The sequence below is a fragment of the Schistocerca piceifrons genome, chromosome 6, assembly GCF_021461385.2.
Source record: "Schistocerca piceifrons isolate TAMUIC-IGC-003096 chromosome 6, iqSchPice1.1, whole genome shotgun sequence".
NCBI lineage: Eukaryota > Metazoa > Arthropoda > Insecta > Orthoptera > Acrididae > Schistocerca > Schistocerca piceifrons.
The window spans coordinates 271,412,876-271,433,909 of record NC_060143.1 but is presented as its reverse complement, the minus strand read 5'-3'; positions in this window follow the sequence as shown (position 1 = coordinate 271,433,909).

Here is a 21,034-nt window from a genome sequence, read left to right as displayed (position 1 = left end):
AAATAGAACCATAAAAAGGACCACCACGGATAAAATTTAAAACGTCATCAGCCATGGAGGCATCATCACATAAAACCAAAGGCAAAGTGCCCGGGAGATTAAAACACTGCCGGAGGGTGCACAGTCGGGGACACTCCAACACAATGTGAGCTACCGTCAGCCGGGACCCACACCAACACAGGGGGGGATCCTCCTGATGCAAAAGATGGCCATGCGTCAGGTAGGTATGGCCGATGTGGAGCCAACACAGGATGACAGAGTCCCTGCGAGAAGCCCGCAGGGAGGAGCACCACACATCGGTCGTCTCCTTGACAGCCCGCAGTTTATTCGGGGCTGTCATGCCATGCCACTCAACAGACCACATCCCAAGCACCTTACAGCGCAACACCAGCTGCTGATCGCGAGCTGTGAGGCCGATCTCCAAAGCTGGGGCATTGATCGCCCCTTTGGCCAGCCTGTCAACACGTTCGTTCCCCGGGATGCCAACGTGACCTGGCGTCCAAATAAAGACCACTGAACGACCAGAACGGGTAATGGTGGAAACAGACTCCTGAATAGAGGACACCAGAGGAGAAGAGGGATAGCAGCGGTCGATGGCCTGAAGGCTGCTCAGGGAGTCACTGCAGATGACGATGGACGTACCTGAGCAGAAACGCATATGCTCAAGAGCGCGCAAGATGGCCACCAGCTCTGCAGTAAAAATACTGCAGCCAGCCGGCAAGGAGCGCTGCTCAACATGGACAGCGTGAGCAAAAGCGTAGGCAGTGCGACCATCAACCAGGGAACCATCAGTGTAGACAGTCTCACAGTCCGAAAATGAGGCAAGGAGCGCAAGAAAACAGCGACGGAGGGCCACAGGCGGAACTGAGTCCTTGGGTCCCTGTGCCAAGTCCAGACAGATGGACGGCTGGGGCAAACACCAGGGAGGCGTAGGTGCACGGACCCAGAAGGGAGGCAGAAGAGGGAATGACCCTAGTTCCGACAGTAGGGACTGGATGCGGACAGCTATGGGAAGCCCAGACCTAGGTCGCCTTTCGGGCAGATGGAGGACCATGACAGGGAAAAGCAGGCGATGATTGGGATGGCCCGGCGAGAAATGCACATGGACAGCATAGTCGGTGAGCAGTCGATGGCGGCGAATCCGCAGCGGGGGAACCCCGGGCTCCACCAGTAGACTATCCACGGGGCTCGTACGAAAAGCGCCAGTGGCAAGCCGAACCCCACAGTGGTGTATGGGGTCTAACAACTTCAACACTGAGGGTGATGCAGACCCATAGGCCAGGCTCCCATAATCAAGCCTGGACTGCACAACGGCTCTGTATAATCACAACAGCGTGCAGCGATCCGCACCCCAAGATGGGTGGCTGAGGCAGCGGAGGGCATTGAGGTGCCGCCAGCATTTTTGCTTCAGTTGAGTAATATGAGGAACCCATGTGAGCCGGGCATCAAACACGAATCCTAAGAAGCGACAAGCATCCACCACTTCAAGCAGGTGGCCGTCGAGGTGAAGTTCAGGATGAGGGTGGACCGTCCGACGCCTGCAGAAGTGCATAACTCGAGTCGTGGCTGCAGAGAACTGAAAACTGTGAGTCAGAGCCCATGATGCTGCCTTGCGAACTGCTACTTGCAGCCTGCATTCGGCGACTCCCGTAGTCGTGGAGCTAAAGGAGATGCAGAAGTCGTCGGCATACAAAGAAGGAGACACCGACGACCCTACGGCTGCAGCCAGACCATTAATGGCCACCAGAAATAAGGAGACGCTCAACACCGAGCCCTGCGGGACCCCATTCTCCTGTGTATAAGATGAAATAGAGTTGGCACCGACTTGCACCCGGAAAGAGCGGCGCAATAAAAGGGTTTGAAGAAAAGCTGGGAGCTGACCACGAAGACCCCACTCATGCAATGTAGCAAGGATGTGATGCCTCCATGTGGTGTCATACGCCTTCCGCAGATCAAAAAATACAGCAACGAGATGCTGACGTCGGGCAAAGGCCGTACGGATAGCAGATTCCAGCCGCACCAAATTGTCCGCTGCAGACCGGCCCCGACGGAAGCCACCCTGGGATGGAGCGAGGAGACCGCGCGACTCAAGGACCCAACACAAACGCCGCCCCACCATCCGTTCGAGCAATTTTCACAAAACGTTGGTGAGGGTAATGGGACGATAGCTGTCCACCGCCAGTGGGTCCGCACTTGGCTTCAAGATGGGGACAATAAGACCCTCTCGCCATTGCGACGGGAACACGCCCTCGCTCCAAATGCAGTTAAAGATGGTGAGGATGTGTCTCTGGCAGGCCCGGGAGAGATGCTTCAGCATCTGTGCGTGGATGCAGTCTGGTCCTGGTGCCGTATCAGGGCAGTTGGCGAGGGCAGCGAGGAATTCCCTCTCGCTGAAAGGTGCATTGTATTTTTCAGAACGACGCGTGTGGAATGATAACGGCGTCTGCTCGGCTCGCTCCTTTAGAGAGTGAAAGGCGGGGGGATAAGTGGCAGTCGCAGAGCTCTGAGCAAAGTGTGCAGCAAGGTGTTCAGCAATGGCGGCAGCGTCCGTGCAGACAGCGCCATCCAAGGAGATCCCAGGGACACTCATAGGGGTCTGGTATCCATAAATCTGCCAGATCCGGGACAACACAAACGAGAGGGGGACACGGGAGCCCAAGGATGAGACATACCTCTTCCAGCACTCCTGCTTACGCAGTGCGATAAGGCGACGGGCCAAGGCACGGAGCCTCTTAAAGGCAAAGAGGGTCTCTTGAGACGGGTGCCGCCTATGACGCTGGAGAGCCCGCCTACGGTCGCGAATAGCCTCAGCAATCTCCGGCGACCACCAGGGGACAGCCTTCCTCCGAGGGAGTCCAAAAGAGTGGGGGATGGCAGCCTCAGCCGCCGAAATGATTGACGTGGTTAAGACACGGACCACCTCGTCAATGTCACCCTGTGGGGGAGACTCAATGGTTGCAGCGGAAGTAAAAGCCGGCCAGTCAGCCCTGTGGAGAGCCCAGCGGGGCAGGTGCCCAGAAGTATGACACTGGGGCAGTGACAAATAGATGGGAAAATGGTCACCACCACACAGGTCAGGATGCACTCTCCAGTGGAGGGATGGGACAAGTCCAGGGCTGCAAAGAGAGAGATCGATGGCCGATAACGAGCCGTGGGCCACACTGAAATGCGTGGGAGCACCGGTGTTCAAGAGGCTAAGGTCGAGCTGAGCCAACACATGCTCCACAGCATGACCGCGTTCATCGGAGACAGTCCCACCCCATAGAGGGTTGTGGGCATTGAAATCGCCCAGAAGCAGCAATGGTGGCGGGAGCTGAGCCAGCAGCACAGCCAAGACATGTCGGGGGAGCTCCCCATCCGGAGGAATGTAAACAGAGCAAACAGTAATAGCTGGTGAGAGCTCAACCCTGACAGCGACTGCCTCTAAAGGCGTCAGAAGGGGTACTGGCGAGCCACAGACAGAGTGGTGAACAAAGAGGCAAACCCCACCTGATGCTCATTGACAGGCAGCATGGTTCTTATAGTATCCCTGATAACCACGAAGGGTGGGGGTCCGCATTGCTGGAAACCAAGTTTCCTGCAGAGCAATGCAGAGAACAGGGGAAGCACTCAGAAACATCCGGAGCTCAGGCAGGTGGCGGAAATAACCGCCGCAATTCCACTGGAGAATGGAAGCAGTAAGGGACTGGGAGGGCGTGAAGGCGACTAAGAGGCAGACGGCGCCTCAGAGCCAACTGCCGCCACCGGGGGAGAGTCAGCTGTGTCCATAGGAAAGGCCCCCAAGGGTTCCGTGAGGGCGAGATCCGCGGCAGAGGCGAGGATCTCCACCTCATCCCCGGAGCCAGGACTGTGTACAGCAGGCGGTACTGAAACCGCCGGAACGTCCTTCTTCTTGGACACATTCCGTTCCTTCTTCTCGCGTCGGCCCTTTGGGTGAGAGGGCTGGGAGAGCTTCTCTGAAGGAGCATCGGAGGCTGACGACGACGCAGAAGCCCTACGACCAGCAGGGGGCGGAACCTTCAGCCACTGGCTGACATCCAGCTGGGTAGGAGAAGAAACGGAGGAAGGGAGAGCCCCGAGGGACCCCTTCCGTGAGAGAGTAACCAGCAGAGGCAACGCCGGTGGAGAAGGAGGGGGAGGGATCGAGCCCCCCAGTTTTGGAGGAGATGTCACCCCCGAAGTAAGCGTGGGGGGAGCGACAGAAGAGGGTGTGCCCCCAACCGCTAAGGGGGCAACAGAGGAAGGCTTGCCCCCAGACACGAGGGGGGCAGACAGAGATGTACGGCCCCGAGGGCCCACTGAAGGCGGCACAGATGAGGAGAGAACCGTCGTTCGCGAGGGCGACGATAACGTGGCTGCAGCATAAGAGGGGCAAAGGGAAGCAGGATACAACCTTTCAAATTTCAGTTTTGCCTCTCGATAAGTAAGCTGGTCCAGTGTCTTAAATTCCATTATCTTCCGCTCCTTATGAAGAACGGGGCAATCCGGCGAGCATGGAGAGTGGTGCTCCCCACAGTTGACACATACACGCGGAGGCGCACATGGAGAATCAGGATGAGAGGGGCATCCGCAATCTCGACATGTAGCGCTGGATGGGCAACGGGAGGACATATGCCCAAACTTCCAGCACTGGAAGCACCGCATCGGGGGAGGGACGTATGGCTTGACGTCACAACGGTAAACCATTACCTTGACCTTCTCGGGCAAGACATCACCCTCGAAGGCCAAGATAAAGGCACCGGTGGCCACCCTGTTAGTCTTGGGCCCTCTATGTACACAATGAACAAAATGTATACCACGTCGTTCCAAGTCGGCTCTCAGCTCGTCATCAGATTGTAACAAGAGGTCACAATGGTAAATAATCCCCTGGACCATATTTAAGCTACTGTGGGGAGTGACAGTAACAGGGACGTCACCCAGCTTATCACACAAGAGCAACGCTCGTGACTGGGCTGGGGAAGACATCTTGAGGAGGATGGACCCATTCCTCATTTTAGACAACCCCGCCACTTCCCCAAACTTATCCTCCAGGTGTTCCACAAAAAACAAAGGCTTTGCAGTAAGAAAGGAGTCACCATCAGTCCTACTGCAGACATGGTATTGTGGTAGATAAAGCTCCCGTTTGGCACTAGATCGACGTCCCTCCCATGGCGCAGCCAACGAGGGGAACGACTGAGGGTCATATTGCGCAGCATCAAAGTCTACTCTGCCTTGCTTAGAGACGCTGGTGACTGTGCGACCACCAGCTTGGTGTGATTTATTGCGCTTCATTGCGACACATCCGCCCAGATGCCACCTACTCTGAACGAGGGCTCTCCCCATGGGCACCACCCAGCCAAAGCAACGGGTATCTGGCCGATATCTCGTTGACCGGAGTCCCCGTGCCCCAGACAAGATGAGCACATACTCCTTGGCATGCATGGGGAGGAAACAGCTCTGGCATCTGTAGTGCGATCCCTGCGTGGTCAGGGGGCTACCACCAAGAGGGTACATGACGACCCCACCACAACGGACTGGCTACCGTGCTGGATTTTAGGTGTTGAAAGGGTCCACAGTTGTCGTGGGCACTAAGAAGAGGATTACGCACAAGACGAGAAGGAGACAACCCAGAAGATGTTGGGTGTAATCCCCCCCACACGACCATAGGTAACATGCAAGATGGTGGTGCATGAGAGAAGAATAGAAAAGCACCACGTAAGGCGTCCTTCCCCAAATGGCACGCACTAACAGAAATTTTGAAAAAAAAAAAGGAGGTCAAACCCAAGAGGGGACCATCACAGAAGGCCAAAACGTTTGAGACTCCTTTTAGTCGCCTCTTACGACAGGCAGGAATACCGCGGGCCTATTCTTACCACCGAACCCGCAGGGGGTAACTACAGGAGTCATACTACACAATATCCACCAGTACATTAATGCAATACAGCATCCAAACATATATATACGTTGTTGTTGTTGTGGTCTTCAGTCCTGAGACTGGTTTGATGCAGCTCTCCATACTATATCCTGTGCAAGCTTCTTGATCTCCCAGTACCTACTGCAACCTACATCCTTCTGAATCAGTTTAGCGTATTCATCTCTTGGTCTCACTCTACGATTTTTACCCTCCACGCTGCCCTCCAATACTAAATCGGTGATCCCTTGATGCCTCAGAACATGTCCTACCAACCGATCCCTTCTTCTAGTTAAGTTGTGCCACAAACTTCTCTTCTCCCCAATCCTCTTCAATACCTCCTCATTAGTTATATGATCTACCCATCTAATCTTCAGCATTCTTCTGTAGCATCACATTTCAAAAGCTTCTATTCTCTTCTTGTCCAAACTAGTTATCATCCATGTTTCATTTCCATACATGGCTACACTCCATACAAATACTTTGAGAAACGACTTCCTGACACTTAAATCTATACTCGATGTTAACAAATTTCTCTTCTTCAGAAACGCTTTCCTTGCCATTGCCAGTCTACATTTTATATCCCAGATAGCAAAACTCATTTACTAGTGTCTCATTACCAAATTTTTCTTTTGTTTCATTTACTGCTTGCTCAATATACAGACTGAATAACATCGGAGAGAGACTACAACCCTGACTCACTCCCTTCCCAACCACTGCTTCCCTTTCATGTCCCTCGACTCTTATAACTGCCATCTTGTTTCTGTACAAATTGTAAATAGCCTTTCGCTCCCTGTATTTTACCCCTGCCACCTTCAGAATTTGAAAGAGAGTATTCCAGTCAACATTGTCAAAAGCTCTCTCCAAGTCTACAAATGCTAGAAATGTAGGTTTGCCTTTCCTTAATCTAGCTTCTAAGATAAGTCGTAGGGTCAGTATTGCCTCACGTGTTCCAACATTTCTACAGAATCCAAACTGATCTTCCCCGAGGTCAGCATCTACCAGTTTTTCCATTCGTCTGTAGAGAATACACGTTAGTATTTTGCATCCATGACTTATTAAACTGATTGTTCGGTAATCTTCACATCTGTCAGCACCTGCCTTCTTTGGGACCAGAATTATTATATTCTTCTTGAAGTCTGAGGGTATTTTGCCTGTCTCATACATCTTGCTCACCAGTATATATACAACTACAGAAATCTGTAATTATTGATACATGTTCAATTACCCAAAAGTTCCTAAATGCAATGTAACATATACTGCACAGTTAAAAGGAAGTCACACTTGATCAAGGTCCGTGTCACTTTCAATTTTTAACCAGACATAGCATCTGAGAAAGGAAAGAAATAATAATAATAATAATAATGGTCAGACTCACACAGATTAGATGCAATTTTAGCCACTGGCCAGAAACATAAAACAAGAGACGACTTAAATCATATTTCTGTTTGATCAGGTTTTACAGAAAATTTATATGGGAATCCATGTTAATTGCATCAGATCACGTTTTCAAACATAAATCCCCTTGGAAATAGACATTGGAATGTAAATGAGAATTCAGTTAAATAAAGGAGAGTTCATCATCACCACCACCACTTCTAGTCCACCCATGTTTTATTTTTCCATTCCACTTAGCAACAGACACATCAGACAGGATGCCCCATTTAACAAGACAGCATTACCCAATAGCTTTTGCGAGCAGAATTTTATCCAACCACAAGAGAAATTATGGTATCACTGAGAAGGAAGCACTAACTGTGGTGTGGTCTTCCTGTAAATTTTATTCCCTTTTAACAGGACATAAAGCAATAGTACATAGTGACCAACAGAACATGTTCAAAAGGTGGGGCCTGTTATATCAGAATGTCAAAGGCATAGACAGTTTGGTCCAAGACACCTTATCCAAATTCTGAAGGTGGCAGGGGTAAAATACAGGGAGCGAAAGGCTATTTACAATTTATACAGAAACCAGATAGCAGTTATAAGAGTCGAGGAGCATGAAAGGGAAGCAGTGGTTGGGAAGGGAGTGAGACAGGGTTCAAGCCTCCCCCCAATATTATTCAATCTGTATATTGAGCAAGCAGTAAATGAACAAAAGAAAAATTTGGAGTAGGAATTAAAATTCATGGAGAAGAAATAAAAACTTTGAGGTTCGCCGATGACATTGTATTTCTGTCGGAGACAGCAAAGGACTTGGAAGAGCAGCTGAACGAAATGGATAGGATCTTGAAAGGAGGATATAATATGAACATCAACAAAAGCAAAACGAGAGTAATGGAATGTAGTCAAATTAAATTGGGTGATGATGCAGGAATTAGATTAGGAAATGAGATGCTTAAAGTGGTAAATGAGTTTTGCTATTAGGGGAGCAAAATAACTGATGATGGTCAAAGTAGAGAGGATATAAAATGTACACTAGCAATGGCAAGGAAAGCATTTCTGAAGAAGAGAAATTTGTTAACATCGAGTATAGATTTAAGTGTCAGGAAGTCGTCTCTGAAAGTATTTGTGTGGAGTGTAGCCATGTATGGAAGTGAAACATGGACAATAAATAGTTTACATAAGAAGAGAATAGAAACTTTTGAAATGTGGTGCTACAGAAGAATGCTGAAGATTTGATGGGTAGATCACATAACTAATGCAGAGGTATTAAATAGAACCGGAGAGAAGAGAAATTTGTGGCACAACTTGACTAGAAGAAGGGATCAGTTGGTAGAGCATATTCTGAGGCATCAAGGGATTACCAATTTAGTATTGGAGGACAGTGTGGAGGGTAAAAATTGTAGAGTGAGACCAAGAGATGAATACGCTAAACAGACTGAGAAGGATGTAGGTTGCAGTAGGTACTGGGAGATGAAGAATCTTGCACAGGGTAGAATAGCATGGAGAGCTTCATCAAACCAGTCTCTGGACTGAAGACCACAACAACAACAACCTTATCCAGGCTACCATTAGGGTTGCAATCCAATCTGAATATACAAAGTAAGGATACTTTAAAAATTTATTTTTTGAAGGTAAATACGTATGAAAAGAACAACACACTCTTTGTCTTAATTTACACTTAGCATAAAGTTGGGATATTGTGTCAAATAGACGCATACAAAATACTGAGCAAAACCCAAATTAATATAAATTGGAAAGTACACACGATACCATTTTTTCACAAAATAAGAAAATAAATAGGTAGTTGTTATGCATTCCAACTGAACATATTATGTTATTCACATCTACGTATGTGCATTTTGGACCAAAGGAGTGCATCCTGTATATGAGGAAGTACTATTATTTCACAAATTTGTCACATGTTAAGAAAATACTATGATCTTGCAAAGTGTGCCAAAAGGTAAAAATTCAGACAATGAAAATGAATGCCTTTCTGTAGTCCATTATTCCTGCAGCTTTACGGATTTGGTGGCCATGCACTGTTTTGGACTACTGCCTAAATGAAGGGGATGTTAGTATACATCTTCATCATCTTAGAATGTTGGTCTAAGGTACTGATATTGAGTCTTCTGAAATGAGTGATAAACTTAGGATAATTTTCAAACTAAGAAATGATTTCTTTACAAATGTAGATAAGCTTAAGAAGTTATTATTGTACACTGGCACTTATTTTATAGTTATGCAGCTCCAGTAATCTATGACTTGGGAGGATGTGAATCACATACTGATTTCAAGATACCAATCACAAGCCAACACGTAATGAGCTGTTTTGTGGTAAGGATAATGTTTTGATACATCATTAAATATCTGCATGAAACAAAGTAAGAAATACACTCTTCAATTGATTAATTCATGTATCTTCAGTGATAGCATACACATGTAAGCTTGGATCTGTTGTACCAGCATTGTTAGAAATGTGTATTTTAACCACTCATTAAAAGTATTACAACAGGTTATCAGAAAAGGAATATTTATTTGCATCTCTATATATTCAAATCCTATCTGTTCATCATTTCACTCACCACCAAGATCCTGCATCAAGAGGTTCGGTGCAGACAAGAATAATTCACATGGTATCTGGAGGAGCGTTCCTGTGTCAACATTGTCACACTCAAGTCTAAACACAATGGAATTAAGGAAAAGGTAATGACTCAGACTTGACAGGCATCTATTGAAATTGGTTTACTTATACTAATAATTTATGTGACAGATCAACAATTTCAATCATTGTGGTGATTATTTGGTACCATACACCCCTGGAAGCAGCAGTATGTAATGCAAATTATATTTATTGACCTTGAATGTAATGATACTAAAGGTCTGTTGATACTAGTATCAGAGTAGACCCAAGATTGTGCACAGATTTGTAAATTACCTTCAATTTTTTTCAACTATTCATTCCAATAAATTTTTCCAATTATACAAGCAATTATGAATACATTTCCACTTGAACATCTCTATTCAGTGGGTAGATTTGTTAAGAGACTCAGAGGAATTAATGCATGAACGGTCACATTCTGTGATACAGATTTCATCAACAGAAGTGATAGGGACACAAACTGAAAGGGAATCCACACTTAAACAGATTGAATGGCTGGCTGAGGGTGAGGATGGTGGAGACAGAGAATGTAAGTGCCCCAGCATCATATAAGGTTAGTGATGTTGTCTTAGAAACACAAGAGAAGTGTGAAAAGTAATAAATTAATGAATAAGTTCCTCCCATGTGAAAATACACTACACCCCAAGTGAAAGTGAATTTTTTCCTTGTTAAGTGACAATACACTTTCCCTTAGAGCTGTAAAACATGAATAATTTGAATGGTGAACATTGTAAACACTGGGGTAGAGCTTCCCAGCATTTTACTAAATGAAACAGAGCAAACAAAACAACATTTTTTGGAAGGATTACTGAAGTATGGCAGCATGCCATGTGATCTTGCCAAGCCGTGACAACAGACAACCAGAACATGGGACACATGATAAAGTCAGCCATTACAAACATCACTTTTAAATAGTATGAACATACAAATCAGGAAAGTTAATCATTTAAATTAATATACATAAATTACATCTAAAAACAAAGATGATGAGACTTACCAAACAAAAGCGCTGGCAGGTCGATAGACACACAAACAAACACAAACATACACACAAAATTCAAGCTTTCGCAACAAATAATTGCTTCATCAGGAAAGAGGGAAGGAGAGGGAAAGACAAAAGGATTGGGTTTTAAGGGAGAGGGTAAGGAGTCATTCCAATCCCGGGAGTGGAAAGACTTACCTTAGGGGGAAAAAAGGACAGGTATACACTCGCACACACACACATATCCATCCGCACATACACAGACACAAGCAGACATTTGTAAAGGCAAAGAGTTTGGGCAGAGATGTCAGTCGAGGCAGAAGTAAAGAGTCAACGATGTTGAAAGACAGGTGACGTATGAGTGGCGGCAACTTGAAATTAGCGGAGGTTGAGGCCTGGCGGATAATGAGAAGAGAGGATATACTGAAGGGCAAGTTCCCATCTCCGGAGTTCTGACAGGTTGGTGTTAGTGGGAAGTATCCAGATAACCTGGACGGTGTAACGCTGTGCCAAGATGTGCTGGCTGTGCACCAAGGCATGTTTAGCCACAGGGTGATCCTCATTACCAACAAACACTGTCTGCCTGTGTCCATTCATGCGAATGGACAGTTTGTTGCTGGTCATTCCCACATAGAAAGCTTCACAGTGTAGGCAGGTCAGTTGGTAAATCACGTGGGTGCTATCACACGTGCCTCTGCCTTTGATCGTGTACACCTTGTGTGTCTATCGACCTGCCAGCGGTTTTGTTTGGTAAGTCTCATCATCTTTGTTTTTAGATATATTTTTTCCACGTGAAATGTTTCCCTCTATTATATTCATATCATTAATTTGAACCCAACAATTACGTTTGTTATTGTCACTGTTGCATTTTGAAATCTTTTCTGTTGTCTTATTTTCTCTTTCTGTTTTTGCCAGTAGTTTCATTTTGTATTCACCTGCTCCCTTTTACCGTAATCTACTATACAATTTTATCCCGCTGATATATACTCAATAATACGTAATACGTAATAATACATAACCCACTTCCAAACCATAAACAAACCAACCATAACCATAACCAAAAAATTTTTTTTCCCGCTTTCAACACTACCGCTGCTATAATATCCACCGTTTCTAGTTCACAAACAGTTCCTTTCACCTATTAAACAACCATTTCGGTTAGTTCTAATAACTTTTGCTTTATTTCCATTTCCATTTTTCTCACATCACTGGTCATTTTTAGCCGCTTCCCACAGGTTTTAACATCATTATTTCTTCGTCAGACAATTGTTAGCCTCATTTTCATAATCTGCCACCACAAAACCAATCCTTTTAATACATTTACAAGTAGTTTTTTCGAAATTTTCCCGAATTTCTCCACCTTTTAACGTGTTTTGTCGGCAACACAACCATCTAACCTTTATGCACATCGTTGTCTACCTACACAAGTTCACCACAGGATCAACATAGCCCAGCTCCAACCAATACTTTTTTGCCTTTTTTCACACCAGATCTCCAGTTGCTTTCTAGTTCACCTTTATCTCTACCCATATATTTGTATTTTTATTTTCATTTTTATTTCAGCCTCATGTCACACTTTCCACCTTCTAATACCATGTCACCCTCACAACATCCCCACAACGACCCCATTAAGTTTTATTTACATTCCCTCCGCAAACATGCCTTCGCCCTAGCTAGATTACACTCCCATATTTTATTTTCTCAGGCTTGTCTGACATTTGGCATTATCCCCAAAGGCCTCACACTTAAAGTTCCCATCTCTGGCTGCAACCCTTCTTTCCATCTGTCCCTATACCAGTTCCAAACTGAACAATCCATTGCCCTCACCCACCTAATCCTTCACCTACACATCAACTCAATCAATGAACACACCCGTCAACTTCTATCCTTAATAAAAGTCCTCAATCTTTCCTCTCCCACATCCACACCGGCTGTTCAGAGCATCCTCCTACAGGCCAACCGCAAATTAGAACAGCATGCCACCCTCCACCTTAAAAAAACTATCCAATCTCCAGGTTTTCCACCTCTGGACAGGCAACTCACTCACCCTTCACAACCTTTCCAGCAAACCTCAACCTCCTCTCATTGCACACAAACCCAGTCTCTCCCATCTATTCAATCTCCCACTTCCAGCTCCACTCCCTCCAAAACCTCAAAATTCCAATCAACACAATCTGGAACCACAACACCCTAATTCAGTAGTTAATCTTTCCTGCAAACCTCTCTCACAATCCGAAACCTCTGTCCTATCTAAAGGCCTCACCTTCAGCCCCACTCCCAGATTCAACCAAACAGCCCTCGTCAAAGATTTACTGTCCTACACTCGTACTCTCTGCTGAAAATATCACTTTGCCACGAAGAAAAATGATCCTAATCCTACTGATCCAACTCCCCAAGACACTATCCAAATTGAACCTTGCCTGGAACAGTTCTGTCCTCCGTCACAGCGAGACTCACCTCCTCTTCCTCAAAATCACCCCCTCCAAACCTTCCAGGAATTTCTGACTTCCAGCCTTGCCTCTCAATCCTTCATAAAAAATCTTAATCCTACTCCCAACATCACCACTGCTGAAGCCCAAGCTATCCGTGATCTGAAGGCTCACCATTCCATCATCATTCTTCCGGTGGACAAGGGTTCCACGACAGTGGTACTCAATCATCGGGGGTATGTGGCTGAGGGACTGCGTCAGCTTTCAGACAACACCACATACAAAGTTTGCCAAGGTAATCCCATTCCTGAAGTCCAGCCGGAGCTTCAAGGAATCCTCAGAACCTTAGGCCCCCTACAAAACCTTTCACCTGACTCCATCAACCTCCTGACCCCACCGACACCCTGCACCCCTACCTTCTACCTCCTTCCTAAAATTCACAAACCCAATCATTCCGGCCGCCCCATTGTAGCTGGTTACCAAGCCACCACACAACGTATCTCTGCCTACATAGATCAACACCTTCAACCCATTACATGAAGTCTCCCATCCTTCATCAAAGACAGCAACCACTTTCTCGAACGCCTGGAATCCTTACCCAGTCTGTTACCCCCGGAAACCATCCTTGTAACCATTGATGCCACTTCCTTATACACAAATATTCCGCATGTCCAGGGCCTCGCTGCGATGGAGCATTTCCTTTCATGCCGATCACCTGCCACCCTACCTAAAACCTCTTTCCTCATTACCTTAGCCAGCTTCATCCTGACCCACAACTTCTTCACTTTTGAAGGCCAGACATACCAGCAATTAAAGGGAACAGCCATGGGTACCAGGATGGCCCCCTTGTACGCCAACCTATTCATGGGTCGCTTAGAGGAAGCCTTCTTGGTTACCCAGGCCTGCAAACCCAAAGTTTGGTACAGATTTATTGATGACATCTTCATGATCTGGACTCACAGTGAAGAAGAGCTCCAGAATTTCCTCTCCAACCTCAACTCCTTTGGTTCCATCAGATTCACTTGGTCCTACTCTAAATCCCATGCCACTTTCCTTGACGTTGACCTCCATCTGTCCAATGGACAGCTTCACACATCCGTCCACATCAAACCCACCAACAAGCAACAGTACCTCCATTATGACAGCTGCCACCCATTCCACATCAAACGGTTCCTTCCCTACAGCCTAGGTCTTTGTGGCAAACGAATCTGCTCCAGTCCGGAATCCCTGAATCATTACACCAACAACCTGAAAACAGCTTTCGCATCCCGCAACTACCCTCCCGACCTGGTACAGAAGCAAATAACCAGAGCCACTTCCTCATCCCTTCAAACCCAGAACCTCCCACAGAAGAACCCCAAAAGTGCCCCACTTGTGACAGGATACTTTCCGGGACTGGATCAGACTCTGAATGTGGCTCTCCAGCAGGGATATGACTTCCTCAAATCCTGCCCTGAAATGAGATCCATCCTTCATGATATCCTCCCCACTCCACCAAGAGTGTCTTTCTGCCGTCCACCTAACCTTCGTAACCTCTTAGTTCATCCCTATGAAATCCCCAAACCACCTTCCCTACCCTCTGGCTCCTACCATTGTAACCACCCCCAGTGTAAAACCTGTTCCATGCACCCTCCCACCACCACCTACTCCAGTCCTGTAACCTGGAAGGTGTACACGATCAAAGGCAGAGCCATGTGTGAAAGCACCCACGTGATTTACCAGCTGACCTGCCTACACTGTGAAGCTTTCTATGTGGGAATGACCAGCAACAAACTGTCCATTCGCATGAATGGACACAGGCAGACAGTGTTTGTTGGTAATGAGGATCACCCTGTGGCTAAACATGCCTTGGTGCACAGCCAGCACATCTTGGCACAGTGTTACACCGTCCGGGTTATCTGGATACTTCCCACTAACACCAACCTGTCAGAACTCCAGAGATGGGAACTTGCCCTTCAGTATATCCTCTCTTCTCGTTATCCGCCAGGCCTCAACCTCCGCTAATATCAAGTTGCCGCCACTCATACCTCACCTGTCTTTCAACAACATCTTTGACTCTTTACTTCCGCCTCGACTGACATCTCTGCCCAAACTCTTTGCCTTTACAAATGTCTGCTTGTGTTTGTGTATGTGCGGATGGATATGTGTGTGTGTGCGAGTGTATACCTGTCCTTTTTTCCCCCTAAGTTAAGTCTTTCCGCTCCCGGGATTGGAATGACTCCTTACCCTCTCCCTTAAAACCCAATCCTTTCGTATTTCCCTCTCCTTCCCTCTTTCCTGATGAAGCAACCATTTGTTGCGAAAGCTTGAATTTTGTGTGTATGTTTGTGTTTGTTTGTGTGTCTATCGACCTGCCAGCGCTTTTGTTTGGTAAGTCTCATCATCTTTGGTTTTAGATATATTTTTCCCACGTGAAATGTTTCCCTCTATTATATTCAATATACATAAATTAATATATGTATCATACAACTACAAGAAAAACTACGCTTTCACATACAATGCTGGTTGTCAAAAACTGTAATTGCTCAATAACTTATCTCACACTATTTTCTTTGAGGATAATTATACACTCTGCCCATGTTATTTTGTAATACGTAATCTTCAAAATAACTCAAATGAATATGAAAAACTAACTTGAAGCTTGGTGTTTTTTAGCATGTGTCATCCTTCAAGATATATCAAACACAAATATGCTTGTAAAACTTTAAATAATGGCATAAATTGCTTTTCTAAGTGGCTGGTCCTCAAATTATGAATCAGAGTAAAAAGCTCTGTCACTTAAGTAAATCATCGCACATTCCCACAAGTAACATAATTGATCTTGCATAAAAGGAAATTTGCTTTGAAAGTAACACTACTAAATGGATTAATTAGGGTGACTTTGTCTAAGAAAATTTCGGGAACATGATAATGCATGGAGCATTTGGTAATTTGTGAAGTGCCTACACCCAGAGTATGATTATTCGATAATTATGATTCACTGGATGTTATATATCCACAGATATTTAAACTGATGCAGCTTTTTGTTGTATTTGTGAGTCTTTTTGTTGTATTTGTGAGTATACTGAACTGTATTAGATGGAGTAATGAATTTGGAATATAGGAGATAAGGGTATCATAACTCATCCTAAGCAGATGCAACCTAAGAGAATGGGGAAGTTAATTGTATTAATCATTGCAAACTGGTGATGGAAAGAAACCAATAACTGGATTGATGACATGTTTGAGGTACCTAACCTCATTTAATGAGAATAAATTAATGTCAGACACGAGCAGAGTAAGAAACAACAGATGGTTCCATCGTAGTAAGTAGTTGAAGAAAGTGAAAGTATTATGAAGACTGACACAGTTACTCAACTAAAAGGTGGCAGATGTAAGAGTGCAGAATATTTTTTTTGATTTTGGCACAGATAGGTAGAATGATTGTGCCCTTGACATTTTAAATAATTGAGTAATCACACTCAGTGAATATGTACAATCTTTTAGAATGAACTAGTTATGTATTTATATTATTCCATGTTTGGTTTGTGTGTCCTTTTACATTTAAGGTGCTCTATGGATGTCTTGCAGCTAACTGTGACTGCTATCCTACATGCACACATCATCACCAAGGTATGTCTTGGAGTTTACAGTGCCATTGAGTTTACTGTGGAAAGTGCCATGGTATTGGGCTTCCCACAAATGAAGATGACGTGGGCAAAAAAGAAGCAAGTGGTGTTAATCAGGCATTGAAGAGCAAGCACGTAATCGGCAAATTGTTAAAGACTGTATTAAATCTGGCTACCTGATTAGTAAATTCATTGTTTATGAGAAATGCATTTCTCCTTACTTATTCCAAAAGCAGTTGATTAGTACATTGAAAGATTGACTTGAGAGAGAGGTTCCAATCAACAGAGTTCAATGCCATAGTCAAGATGGTAGATGAGAACCATCACAAAGATGACACATGTGTTATTGTGAAAGCTGTGTCTTTCAGAGAACAGATTAACAATAAGCTGTAACAAAATACAATGCTCACAGTTTCTGACATGGAACTAATGTAACAGGGAAATTTTATTGTATGAAAGTTATCAGTCAGTGAAGCTGCCAATTTTAAATTCTTAGGACAGAGGGTGCATGGAAGGCTACCTTGTGAGTATTACATTCAAGTTCTTGTGAAGAAACTGAATGCTGCTAAGTTCACTATAGGAATGATATCCACTGTGTTTGGCACTGAAACAGCAAGGCCTGATTGCTTTCACTCTATCATCTTGCATGGTGCTATATTCTCTGGAAATTCGCCCACAATATTCTTATACCAGAAGTGGGCAGTATCAGATTAGATTAGATTTCAGTTTTGATTCCATAGACCCAAAAAATGAGATGATTTCGTGGGTGTGAAACATGGCAGAAACTATAACATAAAAAACACAAAATATTTGAATATAATACTTACTACCCTCATAATTTGTCAGGAGATTGCCAAAATAGGTGAATACATTACAGTAAATTGGAACTGTTAGTATTTACAGAATTAGTACACTGTCAGAATGAAACATTGCTAAGCACTTTTAATGAATTTATCATAAACAAAATACCTAATCTTCATTGTTGTGACCAACTGCTGTCAAAACTGAACTCTAACAGACATTTTTACTTAACCTGGTCTAACAGTCCCTGTTAAGATATTCATATATAAGGTAGAAGGAGTTGCCTATCAAAAAGTCTTTCAGACCCTGTTTAAACTATGGTTTATCTGAAATCAACTTTTTAATGGTTGCTGGAAATTTATTGAAAATGCGTATTCCTGAATACTGGCCCCCTTTCTGGACCAAAGTAAATGATTTTAGAGATTTTATGTACATTGTTCTTATTCCTAGGATTGATACTATGTGTTGGGCTATTGGTTGGAAACAGATATAATACATGCAACAAATTTCATTAAGGAATAAATATGCTGCGAAGCAGTGGTTAGAATACAAAGTTCATGAACTTTGTGTAGGCCATCGTTCACAGGTCTCTGAATACTGGCCCCCTTTCTGGACCAAAGTAAATGATTTTAGAGATTTTATGTACATTGTTCTTATTCCTAGGATTGATACTATGTGTTGGGCTATTGGTTGGAAACAGATATAATACTTGCAACAAATTTCATTAAGGAATAAATATGCTGCGAAGCAGTGGTTAGAATACAAAGTTCATGAACTTTGTGTAGGCCATCGTTCACAGGTCTCAGAATTCTAATTCTGCCATCCCTGCACATACACAGCATCATGGGATCTGTTGTTGACATTATTGGCTCATTAAGAAGAAACAGCAACACTCATTCTGTGAACACCAGACAGAAAAAAACAATATGTACTTAGACAACACTTCCTTACACATTGTACAGAAATGTTGGTACTATTCAGCAGGTATTATTTTCAATAGGCTTCCAGTAAAACTGAAAATTCTGTACAAGAGTTCCTCACAGTTGTTGGTAGCTTTTCTCCATAGTATATTGTTTATCCCTATACACTATTTTTTGTGTTTTATTAATTCTATAATTATTTGTTCATAAATTTTATAACCAGTATTACATAAACTATGTAGCTTTGTTGCACATGGTCCCATGGAACCCATGGAACCTGGTAAATAAATAAGTAATAAACCATAGTTTTAATTTTCTTCAAACGGGTGTGACTCACCTTATATTTATATTTGTATTCGACAACATAAACAGGGATAATGTCATTGCTATCTGAAATGTGGTAAACCTGGCATTTCTTAGGATCTGTGGGCTCAAGTATATGCAATCCAGTAGCTTCATCAGAATTAGAAGACTTTTGTTCTTGATCTTCTTCCGATTTATACAGTTGTTCCCTGAAGAATAGCACAGAACTGGATTACAGTTGCTCTACCACATAAAAATTGAGGTAATTACTCTATAGAGTACCTGTTTCTTGGAAAAGGGTTTTCCTCAGGTAATTTTACAATGACTGTGACTCTAATTGAATTCTGTATTTGATCTGTCAGAGATATGTTACGTTGTCTTAATTTGTGTAACGTACTCATCCAGGAGGCATCAGCAAAATCCAAGCAGTCTGTCACACTTATAGACAATGGCTGTAAATATGAAAAATATAAATTTAAATGAATACTTGTTAAAAATCCAGCTGATTAAAGTGTTAACAAAGAAACTGAAGTGTAAATTATCATTCTACTCCATTATATCCACATGTCACTACCCTTTGCTAGTTCAGGAGATAATGTTCAGGTAATCAGACTGTAGAATGAGGCCTGTTTACAAATTAGGACAGGAATCTCATAAGCATTACATAAATTTGATGGTTGTATGATGGTGAACATGGGCCTGTTTAAGTGACCGGACGTTCATATCTGGATAGCCATAACACTCCAACACACCCTCAATGAATGCATGCATAACTTATGTGCATACAAAAACAGTATGCAGACATTTTAAAGTCTGACCATGACTTGAAAAATGTGAAATAAGTTGTACCTGCTACAGTTGACAATATTTACATAAAACAAAGGAAAATTCACAGGCATTGTAATTACAAAGACTGAGAATGTTCCTACATTTTGAGAGCTATTGATTGGAATATTCCAACAGTATGGCTGACAGCACTGGTACAATGTAGCTGCTGTTGTTAATAAAAAAATATGAGATGAATGAAGCTGAGATACCAGGTAATAGCTGCAGCAAAGACGCAGAGCTATTGAAATAAGTGGTACATCAATTCCTCACTGTGGTACGATACATTGCTATTGCTAATAATTGACCAAGTACACATACATCACACTCACTACATCAGAGATTGTTCCACTGATAAACATTAGATCCAAAACTACTATCACTACAGAGAGCCATAATTTACAAAGATCATTATGTCACTAAAAAGTGGTCAGTCTTCTGGCTAAGATGGAGTTCCCAGCAGAGTACAAAACTTTTATGCTAATTTGATTTGAAAACCCTTGTCCTATTTTTGTTATCAGCTGAATCAAATACAAATTTTCTGAGAAATGTAAGTACGTAGCAGTTACACATGTTTATAAAACTAGAGCTTTCAGAACTACCTGTAAATATAGGCCAACTTCAATGCTTCTATTTAGAAAATTGCTAATTTTTTAATTACCTCTCCATTTGGTTTATTGCAAATGGCATACAAAGCTATGAATGGTCCTACAAACAATGTTATGATAGACATAAACAGCAAAAATTGCTCTAGTGGTATATTCTGTTAACTTGCTAATGTCTTTTGTTATATCGCCAATAAAATAGTATTTCAAAAGCTGAAATATCATTGGATTGGTAGCAGTTCTTCTGCATATATGTGGTTTTTGCCTATATACTCTCAAGCTGACAATTAAAACGATTTAACCCCCTCCCTTCCACCACCTACATACAAGAATAATAGTGATATTTGAATGGGGTAACAAAAAGTATGGAATCAAAATATCCACGGCAGTACTGCCGGTCTACAGTGTCCAACAGGCACAATATTTCAGCGATCATACGTGTCGCCATCATCAGGTGAACTGAAGAACTGAGCTCCTGTGAATGTGCCGGCATGGAGATCCGTATGCTATGGCTGCTCAGAGGGAACTGGGTTCGGTCGTGGCGGCAGCCGATTTAAATACCCTCCGCCCGCGGCTCGCTCCCTCCACCGTCCGCACCCCGCGTCAAGGTTGCGCGGTGGAACAGATTG